Source organism: Ochotona curzoniae, unplaced genomic scaffold, assembly GCF_017591425.1.
Source record: "Ochotona curzoniae isolate NIBS_2020 unplaced genomic scaffold, NIBS_Ocur_1.0 contig_332, whole genome shotgun sequence".
NCBI classification, from domain to species: Eukaryota; Metazoa; Chordata; class Mammalia; order Lagomorpha; family Ochotonidae; genus Ochotona; species Ochotona curzoniae.
In genome coordinates, this window is record NW_024465808.1 from 91388 (window position 1) to 112546 (window position 21159).

Here is a 21159-nt window from a genome sequence, read left to right on the forward strand (position 1 = left end):
ATTCCTACCAACACTGAGAATCACTTAATAGAACCCTCAATTTTAGAACTAGAAAGGGCTTTAGCTAGCTCTTTTTCCAATCCAATTTGTTTGACAATTGAGTAAAATGGTCCAGAGACCTTTCTGGCTCCTCTAGATAACAAGGGGCAATCCAATGTCCCAAAATGTAAATACATAGACATGAGCATATGCACCAAATTCTTCTAACCCTCTCATCCTCTTCTAGGCTATTTGTGAAGAAGAAAAATGCTAAAAGAAGACTGTGGGAACAATGATGATACAACTTAGAATTTAAAGCTCACAATAAACATAATTCCATTATTGATGCAAATAAAATTGGCCAAATCTTTTACACACTACCTTTCATAAACTTAACTCCCCAGTGTTAACTCTCTGAATGAAATACACAATTTAATTTAAAGAAAAGATTAAAAAGGGCAATGAAACTTACCCAATTACTGTGGGTTTCTTTCTGAACAGAAGCAATCTAAAACAATATCATTGAAACGTTATTTTCTTAAATAAAAAGCATATCTATTGATAACATAGGAAGTAACTCACATGTTAAGAAACACTCCAAGAACACTTTGTGTCAGTAAACACAATTTTATGCAACTTTCCATGTATACACCATCTATTGTGTAAGTACACTTAAACACAGCTAAACTTTATATGATAAATATCTACTTTATTCTCACTGGTCATTAATCAGCCACAACAGAAACTATCAATTAGCAGATAACTGACCTGGCTGAATATGACACCTTACCAATGATTTAAAATCTATTTTTATGTCTGCAATGTAATTCTGCTTTTCCAAAGAAACAGGAGACATGATGACTCTTAAAATTTCATATCTCATATTCTTTGAATCAATGAAACATGGAAGTGTCTGAAAACCGCATGTAACACCTGAAGAAAGATATAAAACTAGCAAAGGAATCACTTTTCCCTTTCCATCCAACATAAATTTACAGGAACAAGTAAATACATGTGTACACACACACATACACACACACACCTACCTCTTCCTGGTAATAACGAAATGTTCTCTGAAGTTCTTTTTCAAGATCATCGACTCTATTTCTATGAAGAACAAATAATTACTCCAATATTTATATGTAATCAAAATTATAAGTCTGTGCCCATTCAAAAAATACTAACATTAATTCTATTATTTATGCTAGCCCAAAACAAAGCTCAAGATTTCTACTATGTGCAGTGTAGTGTATGTCTGTTTTAACATGAATAATGCTCACAGATTTACCTGTATATAGATATCCATAATCTTAATATAATCATAGGATATTAATGAAATCCCCCATAAAGTTCCGGTCACCTTAAAAACACTAGTAAAATGGAGCAGCACCATGAGACAACGGGCTGTACCTACTGCCTGTATCACAGTAATCCCATATTGGCAACTGTTCTATAGTCCAGCTGCCTCACATAAAATCCAACACCCAGACAATGTTCCTGGGAATGTGGAGGATGATAGCCTGATGCTTGGCACCCTTGTACCCATGAAGGAGAACAAGTGAAAGGTACTGGCTCCAGAATTCACGCTGGTTCAGCAGGACTCTTATGGCCATTTAGAGAGTGAACCAGCAGATGGAAGCTTCACTGTCTCTCTTATTCTCTGTTATCATTTCACCTTTTTCTCACACTCTAATTCTGCATTTCAAGTAAATAAAAGGTTCCAAAAATTTTTTGGTAAAAATTAATGTTAACCTACCTAATATAAAAAGAAGTAACAAAACTATTCAAGGCAAAAACTACATTTAATACAAAGAAACTTGAACTGCCAAAAGTGTCCCACTTCTTTCTAGATGCTTTACCATTTTTTCTAGAAATGAAGTTTAGATATGCTTCATCCACAAGAGAAAAGACATTGAATACCTATAGATCAAGATTTCTTTTCTTCTATAGTTACGATCTTCATCCACAGGTGACACATCAGCCTTTTGATCTATCTGGCAGTTTTCCTCGACCCTCAGGTACCTTAGCAAAAGTGAAAATTTATAATATATTCAAGGCATGTCATAAATAAAAGACTTTTATGTTTTTAATTGTACCAAAATTGGAGCCTCCCATAAAAATATCCAAAATTATCACTGCAAACACAACATGAAAACTAATATGGAAGCATTTCTGATATAGAATTAACATTATACACTCAAATTTCAAAGCAACACCTCTTAAAATAATCTTACATATAAATACATATAATATTTATCCAGACTCCTATATAAAGCATCATTATATTTGTTACACTGGAGTCAGCCACAATAAACTGTGTTCCAGTCATTTTAGATTGGTGGTTCACGAGGTGGGAATCCCACATGTAGTTCCTCAGCCAGGCGCAGCCCTGGCTGTTGTAGCTATCTGAAGAATCAACCAGCAGATGCAAGGTCACTCTATCTCTCTCTCAAACAAAAGGAGAACTTAGTCAACAAATTTATCTGGAGAATAGATACAGATGTCTATATTAAAAAGCAGAATGTTGACCAGCAATTGTTGCTGAAGGACTGTACTACTGTAACAATATGAGGGAAATTGATGGGAGGAAGACATGGAGCAAGAAAGCAGAGGTGGAACAGGGAATCTCTCTGTGTCAAGAAAGTTCATAAAAATAAACACAAACAGACAAAAAAGAAAAAAATGAGTATAAGAAAGCTGCCAAAATTTAATTACAGAATGAATAAAAAAATGCTGTGATTTGTCTCGCTGATTTCAGGAAATTATACCTGAAAATTGAAAGTTAATGATCGGAGTCTAGGAAGGTAGCCGATGTAGCTAAGTGTGTGCAGAAATACAGACAAAAATTGGAAGAGCAGAGAACAGGAAGAGCAGAATTGCTGGCATTTGAAACTCCCCGGAGCTGGCATGATCAAGGTAGGGGACAAGCAGACATCGAGAATTGCAAAAACAAAAACAAAAACAAAACTCCCAACACACCAAATGGCAACTTGAACTGGTGGAAGCAGGCACCATCTAGAGTAAACACTGTTGCAGACAAAGAAAAAAAAATAAACAGAGGAACTGGTGAGTCACTTTTCAAAGGCTCATGTGGTGGAATCTGAGCCTATCCCCACCTGAAAGCTCTCTTGGACCTAATCACCCAAAACAGAGACTTGAGGCTCCTAGGGGATAAAGTTCTCTCTCAGAGACTAAGGCTTCTCTTGGCAACCCAGAGATGGGAGGGCAGATCCCAGGAGTAAACAAGAGTGGTGCTGTAACAAAGTCAACTGCCTGGCTGGTAGCAGTGGGTGTTTCAGAACAAAAGCACAAAGCCTGCTATCACTTGCCCATCGCAATTGAGAGAAGACACAGGGCCTTCGGAGCGTAGAAATGCTAGCTGCTGATTACACACTGTGTGGCAGGAGCTGGACCACTCCCACTCAAGGCACCAGTTTGGCAGGCAGAGGCCACAAAAGCACAAGGCAGTGGGGGACCCTCGCCAGCTAGAACACTCTGAATAGCCACTCCACTGTCAGAACTATCTAATCTATAGGAGCCCCATATCTGCCCCACAGCAGGAAAGGTGAGTACCCAGGAGAGTGAAAGCACCTGTCACCCACAAGGTGGCAGCAGCCAACAAACATCCTGACCACCTAAACAGCTGACAGAAAAATAAGTGTTGTTTGACAGAGAACCACAGAAACAGATTACAGGAAAAAAAAGGGGGGGGGGGGTCAGGCAGTTTGTATGGGGTACCTGGAGACCCTCAGGACAAAGGGAAGTGGCAGCAATGCTGGAGCAGTGTTGCAGTGAACAGCAATCCCTACCAGTGGCTGGTGAACAACAATACAGACCCCAGTGGACAGCCAAGGATCTAGTGGCAGCCATGGCTTGACTCTTGTGGCAGCCAAGTAATACATCTTAGAAATCTGCACTAAGGAGATGAATCTGCCAACCAGAATTGCAATGTCAAGAGGTAAAAGAAGACACAGAGGCACTATGATTGTTACTGAAGACTCTCCAGCAAAGGAGGAAAAGCCTTGACCATCCTCAGAGTTAACTGAGGAAGGCCCTTTAAAAAATGGGAACATAGAATTCAGAGAACTCATTATAAAATTTCTTTTTGTTTTAAAGATTTATTTATTTTTATTACAAAGTCAGATAAACAGAGAGGAGGAGGAGAGACAGAGAGGAAGATCTTCCGTCCAATGATTCACTCCCCAAGTGACCACAACAGCGGTACTGTGCTGATCCAAAGCCGGGAACCAGGAACTTCTTCCGGGTATCCCACACTGGTGCAGGGTCCCAAAGCTCTGGGCCATCCTCCACTGCTTTCCCAGGCCACAAGCAGGGAGCTGGATGGGAAGTGGAACTGCCAGGATTAGAACCGGCGCTCATATGGGATCCAGTGTGTTCAAGGCGAGGATGTTAGCTGCTAGGCCACGCCCCCGGGCCCCATTATAAACTTTCTAAACAATGAGAAGCACAAGGAATTTAAGGAATATGTTAGAAAGTAAATAATAGCAATGAATCAAATGAAAGCAGATATATCAGAAATTAAGTACACAGTGGAGCAAATTAAAAGTACAATGAAGACTCTCAAAAAATAGAATGAAGCAGAAGAAAGAACTTCAGAATTGGAAGATATTTCCTGTCAACAGGAGGAAACAATCAAAAAGCTGGAAGCAGAGCAAGGTCAAACTAAAAAAATAAATAAATAAAGTATCCAAGAATTAAAAGATACGGTTAAAAGACCCAACCTAAGAGTTATGGAAGTTCCAGAAGGTGCAGAAAGAGAAGCTGGGATTAAAGATGTATTCAAAGAAATAATAAATGAGAAGTTCCCAAAGCTGGAAAAGAATTGGGAAACAATATACAGGAGGGTCATAAAACTCCCAACAGAGTTGATCAAAAGCGAACCTCACCACATGTAACCAAGCTCTCTTCAGTTGGACATAAGAAAAGATCCTTAAATGTGCACGTAAAAAAAAATTGAATGATCTATAGAGGAACCCCAGACTCACAGTTGACCTCTCAGAGGAAACACTAAATGCCAGAAGAGAATTGAGTGACTTATTCCAGATTCAAAAAGGGAAACATTTTCAGCCCAGAGTACCGTATCCTGAAAATCTCTCCTTTGTCTTTGAAAATGAAACAAAATTATTCCACAGCAAAGATAAATCCAAGAAACTGCTTTCTAGACTTGCCTTGCAAATGATATGACAGATGTTCTCGTGAAAGCAAAAAGGAATAGCAACTACCAAAACCAAAGGCAAATCTGGAGAACATCCCACTAAAAGACTAGCAGAAGACTAAATCAAATAACAACCCATTGCTAAAATGACAGAACCAAACTGCAACCTATCCATATTAACACTGAATGTAAATGGCTTAAACTTATCAATCAAACATTATAAATCAGAGGACTAGATCAAAAGACAAACTCCATCTATCTGTTGCTTGCAGGAGACACATCTCACCAACAAAGATCAGAGGAAACTGCAAGGGAAAAGTTGGAAAAGATATTCCAAGCAAATGATAAAGAAAAACGTGTGGGTGAAGCTATTCTTACATCAGATGACATAGACTTTGATGTGAAAAGCATCAAAAGAGATGAAGGAGGACACCACCTAATGATCAAAGGATCCATTCAGCAAGAAGAGATCAATATAATAAATGTACATGCACCAAATGCTAAGGCATCTGGCTATGTGAAACAAATATTGATGGATTTAAAGGGAGAAATAGACTCCAATACATTCATAATGAGGACTTTAATACCACATTAACATCAATGGACAGTTCCACAAGACTGAAACTCAGCAAAGAAACAACAGAATCACCCAAACTCTAGAACAAATGGGTTTACTTGGTATCTACCAAAACTTTCACCCTACAGAGAATGCACTTTTTTTTCATCAGTACATGGAACCTTCTCCAGAACTGACCATGTTACAGGTCACAAAACAAGCCTCAATGAATTAAAAAAAAAAATTGAAATCATACCATGCATCTTCTCAGACCATCATGGAGTGAAGATAGAGACCAAAAGTCAAAACACCCAAGAAGACTTGCAAACACATGGAGACTGAATAATATGTTACTAAATGATTGATGGATTAGATAGGAAATCAAAGGGAAAACTTAAAAAAAAAATGCTTGAAACAAATGAAGGCATCAACACAACAAACCAAAACTTTTGGGATACAATCAAGACAGTGTTAAGAGGAAAGTTCATCTCAATCAATGCTTATGTTAAGAAACTGGAAAGGAACCAAATAAATGAGTTAACCCTACAATTGAAGGATCCAAACAACAACAGCAAAGAATTCCAAAATAAGTAGGAAAAATGAAATAATCAAAATAAGAAATGAAATTAGCTAAAGAGAGACCGAAGCATCTATATATGAGAACAATAAATTTAAGAGCTGGTTCTTTTAGAAAATCAACAGAATAGACTCCCCACTAGCCCAACTAATTAAAAATGGAATGAGAAGATAAGCATCTATAGCATCAGAGATGAGAAAAATATAACAATACATAGCTCAGACACACAGGAAAATATTAGGAACTATTACAAGCAATTATATGCAAACAAATCAGAAGACGCAGTAAAGATGGACAGATTTTTGGACACATACAGCCACAAAACTAAATCAAGAAGCAATTCACAACCTAAATAGACTTATACATTGGACTGAAATTGAATTCATAATTAAAACCCTTCTAACCAAGAAAAGTCCTGGATCAGATGGTTTCACTGCTGAGTTCTAAAAAGCTTTTCAAGAGGAACTATTCAAGAGGATTTACTCCAATTCCCCACAAGTTTTTCCAAACAACAGAAATGGAGGCAATCCTTCCAAACTCTATGATTCTAATATCACCTTAATACCAAAGCCAGGTGGAAAAACAACGAAAAAGTGAACTGTAGACCAATATCCTTGATGAACAAAGATGCAAAGATCCTCAACAAAATACTAGCCAACAGGAATCAACAGTACATCAGGCAGATCATTCACGGGGACCAGGTGGGATTCAGCCCAAGCATGCAGGAAAGGTTCAACATTCATAAATCAATAAATGTGATACATCATGTCAACAAATTGAAAAAAAACTATGATCATCTCAATAGATGCAGAGAAAGCATTTGATGAGATCCACTACCACTATAGGATGAAAACCCTAAGCAAGATCAGTATAGAAGGAACATTCTACAGCACAATCAAAGCCAATGCCAGCATCATACTAAATAGAGAAAAACTGGAAGTCTTTCCACTAAAATCTGGAACTAGACAGGGATGTCCGTTGTCACCATTATTATCCAATATAGTATTGGATGTCCGTAACAAAGCTATTAGGCAAGAAAACGAAATCAAAGGAATTCAAATTGGAAATGAGGAACTGAAAGTATCTATTTGCAGATGAAATGATCCTCTACATAGGAGAATCAAAAAACTCAGTCAGGACACTACTGGATCTCATAAGAGACTTTGGCAGGGTAGCAGGATACAAATTAATGAACATAAATCAATGGCACTAGTGTACACAAATAATTCCATGCCTGAGAAGGAAATTGTAAATACAGTCCCTAAAGCAGAGAGGAATCTTAAATATCGAGGTATTAAGCTAATCAAATATGTGGAAGACCTCTATGATGAAAAGTATAAAACATTTAAAAGGGAAATAGAAGAAGACATTGAAAAGTGGAGAAATTTACCATATTCCTGGATTGGCAGGATCAACATCATCAAAATGTCCATATTAACAAAAGTAATATATAGAATCAATGCAATCCCAATCAAAATGCCAACAGCATTCTTTCAGAAATAGAAGATACAAAAATTGTCTGGAAACACAAGAGACCACGAATACCCAAAGCTATCCTGAAGAATACAAATCAAGCAGAGGGAATCACAGTTCCAGACCTCAAGACATACTACAGTGCAATGGTCATCAACACAGTCTGGTACTGGTACAGAAACAGAGGAGAACATCAATGGAATAGAGTAGAAACATCAGAAGGGAACCCACACATGTATTACCAACTACTCTTTGACAAGAAAACAGAAAATAATCCAGGAAAAAAAAATTCTTGGCAATTCAACAAATGCTGTTGGGACAACTGGATAGCAGCCTGCAGAATCAAGAAACAAGACCTGCACTTGCCACATTGTACAAAAAATCAGCTCTAAATGGTTCAAGGACCTAAATCTACACCCAGAAACCATCAAAGTATTAAAGAAAAATAGAGGGAGCTCTCTCCTAGGAATAGGAATGGAACCAGACTTCTTAGAAAAGACCCCCAAATCATAGGTAGTCAAAGACAAAATAAATAAATGGGACTAAAAATCTTCCATACAGAAAAGGAAATGATTAACAAAATGAAGAGGCAATTAACAGAATAGGAGAAAATTTTTGCAAATTACACAGGTGATAGGGGACTAATGTCCAGGATTTACAAAGAGCTTCAGAAACCCAGGGACAGAAAATAAATAAATAAATAAAGCAACCCTGTGAAAAATGGGCAAAGGATATAAACAGTGGTTTTTTTTCAAAAGAAGAGATCCAATGGCTAACAGACATATTAAAAGATACTAAGGCTCCCTAGCAGTCAGGGAGATACACATTAAAACCATGCTGAGGTACCATCTACCTTCATTCAGATTGGCCTACATTCAGAACTCAACTAACAACACCTGCTTGCAGGGGAGCGGGAAGAAAAATATCCTCCTTCACGGCTGGTGGGAGTACAGGCTAGTACGGCAATTGTGGAAATCAGCACAGATAGTACTTAGAGAATTGCAAATGAACCTGCCTCAGGAACCAGGTATCCCACTACTAGGAATATACCCAAAGGAAATGAATACTGCATATATGACAGGCAGCTATAATCCTATATTCACAGCAACACAATATACACTAGAAAATACATGGAAACAATCTGGATGCAAGTGCAAAGAGGAGTGGTTAAATAAAGAGTGGTACCTCTATTTTATGGAGTACTACTCAGCCAATAAAAAGAAGGAAATCATATCATTTGCAACTAGATGGTCAGAACTAGAGACCATCCTCTTCAGTAAAATAAGTCAAACCCAAAAGGATAAATGCCATATGTTCTCTCTAATATAAGGAAACCATCATGAAAAGTAGACTTCTGTGTTTTCTTTTCATCACCTATGAATTGGTTATTCAATGGCATCTTTGATACTGTATTTTTGTTTAGTTTTGTCTTTGCTTTAACATCATATTTGTTATCAAACTTATTTCTGGCTTAAGGGAATGTATAGTGATGGAGTAAGAGACTACTTGGCTGTGTAATGAATGGCTACTCTACTGTACAGGTGCCACAACAGATCTTGAACCCAAAACATCACACAGTTTTTGATGATGTGTCTCCTGTGAGGCAAAATAAATCTACGTTCCTAAGAAGTTCCTCTCAAGTGTTATAACATCACAAAAATCTTACTAATACACGTAACAGAAGAAAAGCATGGCTTTAGCAGTCAACTTGACAATAAGGCAAATGACATTTTTTCATGAAGATGAGGAATAACTGGGCAGTGGCAATTTGCACACGGAAAAGGGAAGTGGAACCAATTATATAATGCAAAAAAGCATTATGAAGGAAAATTAAACACTCAGGCGACGTAAATATTTAAAACAATGGTCAAAACGAGTAAATACTTCACAATGAAAAATGCTGGATTCACTGAAATTTCATTATTTATCCCTATAATATTACCTAATTAAGAAAGTAACAATAAAAGAGCTAAAAGTTGTTAAGTGTTACCACTAAGAAACTTACTTTTTGCTTTTATATACATTTTCTTTCTTAAAGTTATGGAGTTCTCTCTCGGCAAACCGAGCTGCCCACTGAAAAATAACAAAAGACGGAGAAACATGCAGACAAATGTTAGATGAAAATGAGCATGAACATCCTAGAGCATACAAATATCACTGTCAATGTATGTGTCCACTTATACAAAATGCAGATAAAACATTTTGAATTGAAGGATCTTTTAGAAAAGGAAATATTTCAGGTAAGCAGATGACATGGGCCTAAAACTGGAGATGACTTGTGCACTTGCCAATGAATGCTGCTCTCTGATGTGAGATGGGGGACTGTTTGATTAGTCAAGTAAGAGGCTAAGGGCAATGTGGGAGGATGCAAGCCTCAGGCAACTGCAACACAGACTCAGAATCATTACACATGGCAGCTTTGCATAGTTGCCTCAAGGCGATCATCTCTACAGAAAATTCACTATGACTCTGTGAAACCATAAAGGTCTAAAACAGTTCTGCAGCATGTGGCTAAATGCTATTTTTTAAAAAAATAGATGAAATTATCAATGCATGTTGCACTTCCAGTAAGTTCATGGTGCTGCATAAATCATATCCCATTTTATTCAGTAAGAGGTAAAGATAAAATCAAATGTCACAGAGAACAAAGCTTGCACAACCTAGTGAATATCAACAGCATGCAATAATCACAAGACCTTTCTTATTCTTTTATTTGAATAGTAATGAGACATTTTTTTTTTTCCAACACCAGTTCTCTTCTCATCGGCCACACAGCCAGATACAGGCCAGACTAAAGAAAAACCCAGGATTCAATCTGGGTCTCCCACATGGGTGTCAGGCACTATCTAATTATGTGATCTTGGGCTGTTTCTCATCATAAAATCTGAAATGGTATAATCCAATTTATACTTATTAAATGGGTTTAGTAAGGAACATGAGCAAGCTACTTTTAAGTGTCTTGCCTAAAATAGCAAGAATTTAATACACATCATCCTCATAGTTAAAAAAATAAATTCTTGCCTTGCATGCGTCAGGATTTCATATGGGTACCAGATCATGTTTCAGCTGCTCCACTTCCCATCCAGCTCCCTGTTTGTGGCCTGGGGAAACCAGTAATGTATGGCACAAAGCCTTGGGAAACCACACACTCTCATGCAAGATTCAAAACAAGCTCCTGGCAACTGGCTTCATATTGGCTCAGCTCCAGCCATTGCGACCACCGGGAGTCAACCAGCTGATGGAAGATCTTTCTCTCTGTATCCCTGTTCTCTGTAAATCTGTCTTTTCATATAAAATGAATAAATTTTGAAAATAATATGCGTACGTATTTAGAAAGTGGCGAGAAATGGTGAAGAAAACTGAATCGATAATGATCCTAGCTAATTCACTAATGAATCTTCACTTGAACTCTTGAAACCAAAACAAACAGAATGTCAGAAAGGGGAGGGACCTGACATTCAATATACCACTCTCTCATTCTATGCTCCTCTCAGACTGCCCTAACATCTACAAGTCTTCACTATAATAGCAATGGTAACACCAGTTAACATTGATTTCATGTTTGTCAGTGTCAAGCACTTGACAAACATCCCTGAATGCTGTCTCCACCTCCCTGTGACAGGCACTCCCAGTGGACAGCTACTGCCAACAGCTCCATCTCTGCTCTTCCTTCTAACTGCTCCAAGTTACAGCCACTTCACTTCCTCATCATGCAGTTCCTCTGCAGCACAGACAACTAGTTCCCTGGATGACCCTTTCCTTAATTTGTACCAACACTGAGAATCACTTAATAGAACCCTCAATTTTAGAACTAGAAAGGGCTTTAGCTAGCTCTTTTTCCAATCCAATTTGTTTGACAATTGAGTAAAATGATCCAGAGACCTTTCTGGCTCCTCTAGATAACAAGGGGCAATCCAATGTCCCAAAATGTAAATACATAAACATGAGCATATGCACCAAGTTCCTCTAACCCTCTAACCCTCTTCTAGGCTACTTTTGAGGAAGAAAAATGCTGAAAGAAGACTGTGGAAATAACCACCATTTGATAATTATATTATTTCTCCAAATGGAATGTAATACCACTATTGGTTTTTATATACTATCTTTTTCATAAATTTAAATCCCCAGCATTATCTTCCTGAAGGAAAAGCAGAATTTATTTTAAGAAATAGAAAAATCTTTAAGGCAATTTGAAACTTACCCAATTTTGGTGGGCTTTTTTCTTATAATGAATAACCTGAAAAACAGAATGCTTGAAAATTAGTTTTCTTAAACAAAAAGAACATCCTGTCTTTAACATAGGAAGTAACTCACAAGCTAAGAAATATTCCACACACATTTTGTGTCAGTAAAGACAACTTTATGCAAAATTTCATGGACACATCATCAATTGTGTGTAAGTACACTAAAAGCAGCTAAAATTTGTAATTCATACACTTTTAGTTTATGTTCCCTTGTCAGTAATCAGCCACAAAAGGAACTGTCAATGAACAGATAACTAGCCTGGCTGAATATGAGACCCAACTGGTGATTTAGAATCTATTTTTATTTCTGCAATGTAATTCCATTTGCCACATTCTTTGAAACACTGAAAACATGGAAATGACTGAATACCACATGTAACACTTCAAGAAAGATATAAAACTAGTAAAGGAATCACTTTTCCCTTTCCATTCTACATAAAGACACAGGTTCCAATAAATATGTACACACACACCTAAACATGCACAACACACTCACAGACTAAACAAACACACACACACACACACACTTACCCTTCCTTGGTAATAAACAGTGGTTCTTTGCACTCTTTCTTCAGTATATTTGGCTTTTTTACTGTTTAGAAGATATAAATTTTCAATTATTCATATGTAATCACTGTAATAAAATAATATACTCTACTTTAAAAACATGCATTACAACATCAAGAACACTCTATTTCCTGGAACAAATAACAAAAACTGCACATGCTGAGAAATATCAAATAGAATTCTCATTTTTTCTTCATCTAATGTAAATTCTACTCATTAAACTTTCCTAAAACAATATTTCATACAGTATTGTAAGTACATGATGGAAGATTCATCCAGATATTCATAATGTTTAAGTGGCTATAGGAAATGAATTATTTCCCTCACAAAATTACATATCTTATCAGACTACCCATATGGGACTGATGCTGTGGCACCGAGGGCAACCTACATCACCTGATAACTATATGGATACCTGATAATCCTAGCTACTACTACACATACAATCCAGCACTGCGATAATGTGCTTGAAAAAGTAAAGGATGCTGGCTATCTGCTCATGCCCTTGTATCAACGGGGGAGTTCCAAAGGAAGCTTTTGGCTCCTGGTTTCAGACTGACCTAGCCTGGGGTGTTGTGACCATTTGGAGAGTTCATCAGCAAATGGAAGTGTCATTCTCTCCCATTCTGTGTGCTTGTGTGTGTATTACTCCACCCCTACCTCCAGGTTCTATCTTTGTTCTGTCTTTCAAGTGAATAAATCAAAAAGAAGACAAATCAGCTACTTCCTTCATTAAAATAAGACCCAACCCAACCTTACTCTTCCTGACATATAATGAAGTACTCCAAGCATGCAAATACAGCTGAATCTTACCCTTTGTCTTTAGGCTTTCCAGTATCCCCTTTGGCCAAGTAAGGAAAGCTCCAAGGTAAAAACTAAACTTACTCTCTTATAAACTATACAAATAATACTAAGTATGGCTCATACATTCCTTTATAACATAATTGCTGGATTCCTTCATGTCCTACACATTCTTCTCCATTGGAACTAAAGAGTAAAAACCTTGAAATAAGTGTCTATTCATAAATTCCTTGATGTAATAGGTAAGACTGGTCCATATTCAAACATGAGATTAAAAATCACATGCATAAGGGTATTGTTTTTCCTTTTAAGGTTTTGTATGGAATTTCATTACAGCAAGAACTTGGAATTAAAAAGTAGCAAAATATGCTACTTATATTTGGCTGCTTAAATATTTTTCTGGCTATTCTCCAGGACACAAAAGAAAAAGCATTAATACCAATATAAGTCAACTCCTCTTGTAGATTTGAAATTTGCATCAACAATCGAGATGGTTTTTTCCTCTATGTGGCAGTGTTCCTCGATCAGCAGGTTCCTTAAAGCAAAAGTGAAAATTAATAATACATTCAAGGCATGTCATAAAGACTTATAGTGTTTTAACTGTATCAAAACTGGAGTCTCCCATAAAAATATCCACAATTACAACTGCAAAAACAACATGAAAAACTAATATGCAAGCATTTCTGATGTAGAATTAACATTACACACTCAAATTTCAAAGCAACACCTCTTAAAATAATCCTGCTATCACAACGGTCTCCAGAGTTTTGTGAATGAATTTGGCACAGAAATAAGATTGAAAAGGTAAAAAAATGAATATAACAGATAACTTATAGATAACAGACTCGAATCAGCATTAGACATTAGCAAAACCATAAAGACATACAGGAGGAATCAAGAGTAATCCTGACAACCTCTTAACAGGAGGTCAAATGCACAAAGTGTGGGGGAGGGGCCCAAAGTGGAGCAGGTGGACAGGAGGAGGCTTGTATACCAACCCTGGAGACTCCTGGATCCTCACCAAGGACTATCAATACAGGCACCAAGAGCTATATCCCAACTGCCAAGGAGACCTCGGGGAATTGGACTGCCTTCGTAGGGCAATAACTCCATCCTCACAGGCCAAGATCTCCCACATGGGATGGAAGAAGCCCAGATCCTTCCTCACAGGATCTAATGTCATTGGAACAATAGCCAGGAGCCCTGAGCAGTGTGCAGAAAGAGAAGAACAGTAAATTCCCTTCAAAACTCAAGAAGGGAGCTTTCTCTGCTCCATACTTAGTTCCAGCTTTGGATCCCCACTCTCTCTTGCAATGATCATCAGGGTCGCTCCGGAGCCACTCTCCTCCCCAAATTAGATTAGATAGTCAGAGAACAACAAGGAAAGCTTAGAACCAGACAGGAAAAGGTCAGCTAGGACTCACATATACCTTACTAGGTAGGACACAAAGATAAGTTACTCCTCACTAAGGTATTGAAGATTTCTCTGTACACCCCTCCTAAAACTGTTCTGTACCTCAACTGTTGACATATGGCTTGTTAGAATTATAAGCCAGTTTAGACTATCTAAAATCTGCCAAGTTCAGTAAAAATTATGCTTCAACACTATAAACTGCTAAATACTAAAATGAAAATAGACATGAGACAGCTGAATAGTACCCTATAGCCATTTTAAGGTGTATAGCAGCCAGCTGTGTATAAACTAAAATAGAAATGTCAATGAAGTAATCACAGGATGTGGTTAAAAACCTGCATCTTCTAACATATTGGTTACTCAATACCATGTCAATTAACTCCATAATGTTGTAAATTATTGTTGATGTTATGTTGTGTCCTTAATTGATCGGGATGATATTCTGCCAGCTCTGCTTTTAGACCACAGATGTTCCCCCCAAGAAACTGTTGAATTTATATGGACATTAAGATGCTGGACTCTATATGCATGGTACATGCCTGCAATGAAAGAGTCTTGACTGGATTTTTCTATTACTGCAACAAGGTGGAGGAATCCACCCTGGGGGGAAGGTATAAGGAGGGGTTGGGGGAATCCCAGAGCCTTTGAAATTGTGTCATAAAATGAAATGCAAATTAAAAAGGTAAAATAAATGAAATAGCACGGATAAATACTATTTACCAAGACTCTTCTATAAAGCAGCATTATATTTGATACACAGGAGTCAGCCACAACAAACCATGTTTAAGTCATTTTAGATTGGTGGTTAATGATGTGGGAATCCCACATGCAGATCCTCAGCCAGGCGCAACGCTGGCTGCTGCAGGTATGTGAAGCATCAACCAGCAGATGCAAGGCTCCTCTCCCTCTCTCTAATGCTAATTTTCAAATAAGTAAATGAATAAATCATTTAAAATCAGTTTTAAGTCTTGAGTTGGGTTCTGGTTCAAATCAGAAAGAAGCAAAATCATACTGTAACCAAAGTCAATTTTGCTAGTAGTATAATAAGTACTGCCTGTTTCTACTAGTGTGCATACTACTTGCAATAGTATGTACTTATAGAGCCCTGAGATTTTAACATAAGCTGCTCATACGCCTTGCAGATACTCATATTAATGACTAAATCAGCTCTGCAAGGAGGGTACCTGATATCTGAGATGCCTAGTACCCAAACGGGAGACCAGGATGAAGCTTGTGTGCTCTGCCCCAGCCCTGACTGTTTCAGCTATCCTAGGAGGAAAACAGTAGACAGATCTCTGTCCCGGGAGAAGCTCTGTGGTCTTGCAGACTTTTGCGGAATGAACCAGCAGCTAGTTCATTTTCCTTTGTCTCTTTCAATAAATTTCTTTGTCTTTCTCTCAGTAATTCTGTGTTCCCTGGTGTCTAACTTTAGACCGTAAAAGGAATTAAGAAAATACTTTATCAGTGAAAAAATCCTGAAGTGTTAAATGGTGTATCATTACTTCTAAGGAAAACACTAGGAAACATTTCCGCTAGATTATAACAAAACACTTTCATCAGTCAACCAATACTTACTATATTCTAGGTTTGCTTTAGTTTTGATTCATTTAATATAGTATTATTGACTTATTAACATTGGGCTCAGAGTCAATAGCACTGTAATTAATGCCAAAACAAAATTTATCTCACACAAATACATTCTCTTTAAAAAAGGAAAAACATAGTATCCTGCTTACGCGTAGGACAGTGCAAGACATTTCAGTACTATGCTTGGGCATCACAGTAAGTAGCTAATTAACTAACAACCACCAAAATGTGGCACAATACATACTGTGTATTAGACACTTGCTTATACAATGAGAACAGAAATTTATTTTGCCTTGCTCAATCTCAGCTGGAAATATATGCTTAATAAATTACTAGTTAGCACTGATGTTATATTACAAATGTTAGCAAGCAGAAAATTTTTTTAAAACAGAAAGTAAAAATTAGCCAGGAATGGCCTTCATTAATTTACTGATTTACTAATGAAGCATCAAATTGTTGTATTTTATTGCCCTTTATGATAAAAAAAAAACATGAGCTACAGGAATATTTCATAATTGAAATTTCTGAGGCTGGCACCGTGGTATAGTATGTTAAGCCTCTGCCTGTGACACCAGCATTCCATATGGGTGCTTGTTTAAGACCTGGCTGCTCCCAGGTCTCCAACAAAGCTCCCTGCTAATGCAGCCTGGAAAGCAGCACAAGAGTGCTTAGGTAGATGTGCTCCTGCACCCAACTGGGAGCTCTGAAAGCAGCTCTGGGTTTCTGATTTCAGTCTCACATGCATTCAGGCTTGCATAGCTTTAGACACAAAACAGGAGAACACCATTCACTCATGATGTTTACCTTAAATGTGAAAATGCTTTTAAAAAACAATCACAGGATAATAAGGGCAACAAACAAAAATAATAAGGGCTATGAAAAAATATAAAAGAATAGGGAAAGGGGTTTCACATGTTTGAATTAGGTAGCCAGGGAATGATTCTTTGAAGGCAACAATGAAAATGGGAAGATCTCATGAAGCTATTGGAATGACTCAGGTATAAGTGGTAATGGATTACACCAGAATAATAGTGGGGAGTTTGGAGAAAAACAGTCTGTGAATCAACTAAATGAAAAAATAAAAAAAAAGATTCTTTGCACGATATACAACAGATAGTGGAATAACATCCAAGATTTACTGAGAGCTTCAGATACTCAAACAACAGCCAAACAAACAACTCCATTAAGAAATGGATGAAGGACATGAGCAGGAATTTGTCAAAAGGATAAATTCAAATGGCTGGCAGACATATGAAAAAGCACTCAGGCTCCATAGCCATTAGAGAAATGCAAATACAAACCATACTGAGGTCCCACCTCACTCCAGTGAGAAAGACATACACACAGAAATCTACTAATACCACCTCTCATACCCAAAAGGTTAGATACCACATGTTTGCCTTGATTTAACTTGTAATTTTTGTTTCGTTGTTGGTTATTTTTTGAACCTGTCATTGATACTGTCTCAACCCAGATGTTTCGAAGAATGGAACTTGCATTATTTTTAACATATTGTTTACCCAATACTATGTCAATTAATTCCATAATGTTGTATATTGATACTGAGGTTTTGTTGGGGCTTTTAACTGACCGGATCTTTACTCTGTTAGCCCTATCTTCAGACTAGAGAAGGTCTCCCCAAGAGGCCACTGAACTTATCTGGACAATAAGACGCTGGACTTTATGCTAGATATGTGTTTGCAAGGAACGAATCTCAACTGAACTTGAACTGTGGTTATGCAACAAGGTGGAGGAATCCACCATGGGGGGAGGGGTATGGGAGGGGCGGGGGGAATCCCCAGTGCCTATAAAACTGTATCACATAATACAATGTTAACAACAATTAAAAAAAAAAAGATACAATGCAGTATGTATCTCTACTTCCAAATCAAAGATGGACTCCCAATGAAATTGGTAAATATATCTTGACAATAGGATGTTGGACACCCTGCCATTGCCCATACTTACAATGTCTGGAAACACTTAAATAGCAGAATGATGGACTTATGACTGTTTATGAAGGACGATACAGTTGTAATGATATAGAGGAAATTGATGGGAGAAGGTTAGGGAAAAGGTAAGGGAAATCCTATGATTATTTCCTATGGAAATATATCATCAAATAATAAAATAAATTTTAAAATATTTTTAAAAATTCATGCAAAAAAAAAAAAGAATGAGGGAAAAGGGCACACCTGCTCCATTTTGGTGGGTCAGAGTACCTTGTCCAGCCACCTTGGAAATCAGTATGGAGAGTGCTTTGGCCAGTGGAAACTGATCTGCCATATGATTGAGTATCCCACTTCTGGGAATATATCCACAGGAATTGAAATCTGAATATGAGAAAGTGGCCTGCATACCTATATTTACAGCAGCACAATCCATGATAGCAAAGAAATGCAAACAATCCAGATATCCTTTGAAAGTGGAATTGGTTATACAAAACAAAAACCAATGTGGTGGTGGTGCTTCTCCTTTTTGGAGTATCGCACAACAACTATAACAATGAACTTGTGCCATTTGTACCAATCTGCCATTTGTAAATATTATGATAGGTGCAATAGGCCAGTCTACCCCCAAAATAAATAATATGTCTCCTCTGATGAGAAACACACAAACAAATACAAAAAAAAATAGAAATATGGGTAAAAAGTATATACATATATACATATATTATCACAGATAAATTTTACAATGGAGGAGAGCACACCAGTAATGTAAGATATGTTTTGGCTCACATCTCTACTCCCAACTGAAAGGAGGACTCCAAGTAAGGCTGTCAAGTACACCTTGACAGTCTGATACTAGATTCTATATCATTAGTTATACCTACAATCCCATGATACACTTCAATAACAAATGATGCACTCATGACTGTTGCTAAAGAGTAATACTATTATAATGTAGGAGAAAATGGTATGAGGGAGAATAAGGAGAGAGGAAGGAGAGTGGCTCTGGGAATCTCCAAATAAACACATAAAAAGAGGACAGAGACCATAAAAATGGTCAAAATACATTTATAAAATGAGTAAAAATGTTATTATTTGCCTCCCTGAATTCAATCAATCTTATTTTCAAAGAAGAAAGGCTAATGATTAATGATAGCTCATTGGTGGTGGAGGCAGGATCAAATCATATCATCTAGAAGCTAGTTGCACCTAAAGAGAGGTTGTAGGTCACTGAACAGTTGCCAAGAGAAGACAGGTCTCTGGAGAGAGCAGGTTATAGAAGCAGAGTATGTCTCCAGTCTCTCTCTGATTCCTGGTCCACTCCATGATAAATGGTCTCTATACTGTTCTCCACCCTCACCAAGCCAGAACCCATGAGGCCACTCAATTTTGGACAGTGTATTTCCATCCCATTAGGCAAAATAAATCTTCCTTAATAAGAAGTTCCTCTCTAGCATTTTAAATGTCATAAAGCACTTATGAATATAATATGTGATAGAAAAACTGATGTCAAGTATAGCTTGAGGAGTCACCCTGATCAACTAGACAAATGAATCTTTAACTAAGACATGGAATACCTGAGCAGGAGCAATCAGCACAAAGGAGAAGTGTCAGCTTTATACATATTAGAGGTGGATGCATGCAAAATTGAATGAAACTGAATCCCCTGACCCAGTCAGATAGCATCAATTATGATCTAATTTAAGGTGATCTTACACTGAGGAATCACATGATAATGATTACACAAGCCTTTGTGTAATAGCTTAGAATGTCAAATATTACTTTCAACACTTTCTTGAGGAAAGTATTTAAGAATAATATTTTATAAATGAATCATGAATTGTGAATATCCAGTGATCACAGAGACTGAACATGAAATATATGCTTAGGCTTTGAAGTCTAGCTTTCTTGCCATCCAGTGCAGCTTGTCATATAATCCTTGTCACTGGTGACATTTTATTTCATTTTCTTTATACATTTCAGTCATTATTGTAAGTTTTTCCTGAAGCTTCTTAATTTTTGCCTTTTTCACTGCAAAGATACTTGTTCAGTCTGGAGATTTAACCATGATTCTCAATTAGTAATCCTAGATTAGATGACAAGCTCAGTTCATATTAAATACTGAAAAACATAAAAGCATACATAAAAATCTGTGAAGTTTCTTTCAAATTATATGTTAGTGATCTAAGTATTTAAAACAATGGTCAAAACGAGTAAATACTTCACAGTGAAAAATGCTGGATTCACTGAAATTTCATTATTTATCCCTATAATATTACCTAATTAAGAAAGTAACAATAAAAGAGCTAAAAGTTGTTAAGTGTTACCACTAAGAAACTTACTTTTTGCTTTTATATACATTTTCTTTCTTAAAGTTATGGAGTTCTCTCTCGGCAACCCGAGCTGCCCACTGAAAAATAACAAAACATGGAGAGACATGCAGACAAATGTTAGATGAAAATGAGCATGAACATCCTAGAGCATACAAATATCACTGTCAATGTATGCATCCACTTTAACAAAATGCAGATAAAAAGGAAATATTTCAGGTAAGCAGATGACATGGGCCTAAAACTGGAGATGACTTGTGCACTTGCCAATGAATGCTGCTCTCTGATGTGAGATGGAGGACTGTTTGATCAGTCAAGTAATATGCTAAGGGCAATGTGGGAGGATGCAAGCCTCAGGCAACTGCAACACAGACTCAGAATCATTACACATGGCAGCTTTGCATAGTTGCCTCAAGGCGATCATCTCTACAGAAAATTCACTATGATATTGTGAAACCATAAAGGTCTAACACAGTTTTGCAGCATGTGGCTAAATGCTATTTTTT

The 21159-nt window shown here is 37.2% G+C and overlaps 1 long non-coding RNA gene across 1 annotated transcript; it reads right to left on the minus strand.

Annotated features, from left to right (window-relative positions):
- Positions 1–11970: 11970 nt before the first annotated feature.
- Positions 11971–13859, minus strand: LOC121156219. Its single transcript, XR_005883830.1, has 3 exons — positions 13813–13859; positions 12537–12597; positions 11971–11998 (listed from the first exon to the last, which is right to left on the minus strand). It is a non-coding gene; the product is annotated as an uncharacterized LOC121156219 (long non-coding RNA).
- Between the last annotated feature and the right edge of the window lie 7300 nt (positions 13860–21159).